This window comes from Mustela erminea, chromosome 11 (assembly GCF_009829155.1).
Source record: "Mustela erminea isolate mMusErm1 chromosome 11, mMusErm1.Pri, whole genome shotgun sequence".
Taxonomy (NCBI): domain Eukaryota; kingdom Metazoa; phylum Chordata; class Mammalia; order Carnivora; family Mustelidae; genus Mustela; species Mustela erminea.
In genome coordinates this window covers 34,215,134-34,217,693 of record NC_045624.1, presented here as the reverse complement: position 1 = coordinate 34,217,693, position 2,560 = coordinate 34,215,134, and the positions used below count along the sequence as shown (strand labels likewise).

Below are 2,560 nucleotides of genomic sequence, written 5' to 3'. Positions count from 1 at the left end.
TTTCTTAGGTAGTTTCATGTTTTTTCAAGAAGTATTATAGTTTTGAATTTTACATTTAAGCCTATGAACCATTCTGAGTTAATTTTTGTGAAAGGTGTAAAATCTGTGTCCAGGTTTATTTATTTATTTATTTTTGGATAAGGATGTCCACTTGTTCTTTTTTTTTTTTTTCTCAAACTTCATCTACTTTAATGCATTATTTGCCTTCCACTAATAAACCTTTATTTCACTCGTTATAACTGAGCAATGAATCTTCCACACTGAAATATCTTCCTTGCCCAATTAATCCAAAGGAAAAAAACTGAAATGATTAGAAAAATGTAAAGACTAACACACCCTTTTAATATGTTTTTAAATATTTTTAAGGTTTAAAAAGTGTTTAAAGTTTGTAGTTCCTAGTAGGAAAACATTATCTGAATGAATACCCCAATGGCAAACCATTGTAGAATGTTTCAGTTGCATGGGTAGCAGAGGGGTAGAGATTCTCTTCACAGCACCCCAGCTTTCTTCATGAGAAGGTCAGAGGTACACTGGTTTGTATTATTGCAACATCCATTAAGTGATCGAAATTGCTTTTCCTTCAGCAAGGGCTTTATTTGTCAGAAGGGCATAATGCTTGACCTCCAAATTTGGCTGACAATTTACTGATGAGATTCATAACCTTTGGGTTGCTCTGATATTTTGACATATTCGCTGGGTTCTGGGCCACATCCTGGAAGACCGCCATAACTTCTGGATCCTGCATGGCTGCAAGAACTTCCGGATCATGAAGAATTTCATTGAGCCCAGGCATTCCTGCCATTCCAGGCATCCCCCCTGCCATTCCAGGCATTCCTCCAGGAAAATTACCAGGCACTCCCCCAGGAAAGCCACCTGGGAAAGAGCCATACTGAGCTCCTGATTGTAGTCTGGTTTCTTCCTCCCTCTGGGCTCTCTCATGTTCTTTCCGAGCCTTCTTAACCCTTTCTATTCTTTCTTTGATCTCTCGCTCTTCACGTTTTTGCTCACATTTTCTCCGATGTTCAGCAATTTTCTGGGCCCTTGGTTGAACTTCTTTCAGCATTGCACTAGAATCTTCATCATAATCCAGTTTACAAGCAAGGGCAAGATCATGTGCTGCTTCTTCCCAATGGCCCAGAAGTCTCTGTGCTTTCCTGCGCCACTTATAAGGATGAGCTGAATCAGGATTTATTTCAATAGCTCTGTCACAGTCTCTAATGGCAGCATTTGGCTTCTATAATTTGATGAAGACACTGGCTCTCTTGGCATACAGAATGGCCAAGCGAGGATTTAGTTTGATGGCATCTGTGGACAAGTCAATGGCTTTCTGTAGTTCACCATCATTTAGGGCATCAATGGCAGCCACTTTTTTATCATTTGCTTGATCCATCATTTCCTCAGTTATTTCTACATTTTCATCTCCCACTTCTTGAGGGGCATCGGTATCTGGTTCAATCACACCTTCATTGTCAATTTCTAGATCACTCTCCTCACTTGATGGTTCATCTGTCTTTATGTTTTCCTCCGCTTTCTTACTATCTGTTTTTTCTTCCTTGATACTGTCTTCTGATTTAGTTTTATGAGTGGCAGGTAGTATTTTACCCCCCATGCTCTCCACCCACTCCCGCAGGAAACGCATTTCCTCGGTGTGCAGAACGCTTGGATCCTGCTTACACATTTTCATGAAAGCCTGAAGCTCGCTCACTTTGCGGGGGTCCATGGTCTAGAGGCAGTGGCAGGCGACAGGAGCGGCTGAGGTTGCGACCCGATTCCAGGCGTGGGTACTAGCTCTGGGTGTCCACTTGTTCTGGTGCCATCTGCTGAAGAGACTGTTCTCTGTTTGTTATTTTGCTTCTTTGTCAATGATCAGTTGACTCTAGTTGTGTAGTTCTATTTTTAGATTTTCTATTCTGTTCACCTAAACTTTGTGTCTATTTTTAATACCATTCTGTCTTGATTATGTACTTTTACAGTAAGTCTTAAAATTACAAGTGTTCTCCAACTTAGTTCTTCAGTATCTTGTTAGTTATTCTAAACCTTTGTCTTTTTACATAAACTTTAAAATCTGTTTTTCAATATCCACAAAATACCTACTGAGATTTTGATTGAGATTGTACTGAATCTATAGATCAAATTGGGAAGAGGTGACATCTTAACACTACTGAGTGCTCTTACACGTAAATTTGGAATATCCATACATGCACATACCTTTGATTTTTTCATCAGTACTTTGTAGTTTTCTGCATATATGTTTGTGCATACTTTATTAGATTTTTACCCAAGCATTTCATTTTGGAGGTACTATTGTAGAGGGTAATTTTTTTTTAGTTCTAAATTTTGATTGTTCTTCACAGGTATTTTCACATATGAACTTTGTATCCTGAGACCTAGTTATACTCAGTTATTAGTTCTAGGAATTTTTGTTGTTGATTTTGAGGTTTCCACCATAGACAATCCTACCATCTGTGAATATAGTCTTATTTCTTCTTTTTCAATTTGTAAACTTTTATCCCCTTTTCTTGTCTTATTGCACTGACTAGGACTTCCACTACAATTTTGG

The 2,560-nt window shown here is 38.5% G+C and overlaps 1 pseudogene; it reads right to left on the bottom strand.

The window, feature by feature from the left end:
• Positions 1-345: 345 nt before the first annotated feature.
• Positions 346-1,805, bottom strand: LOC116569063 (annotated as a pseudogene).
• Between the last annotated feature and the right edge of the window lie 755 nt (positions 1,806-2,560).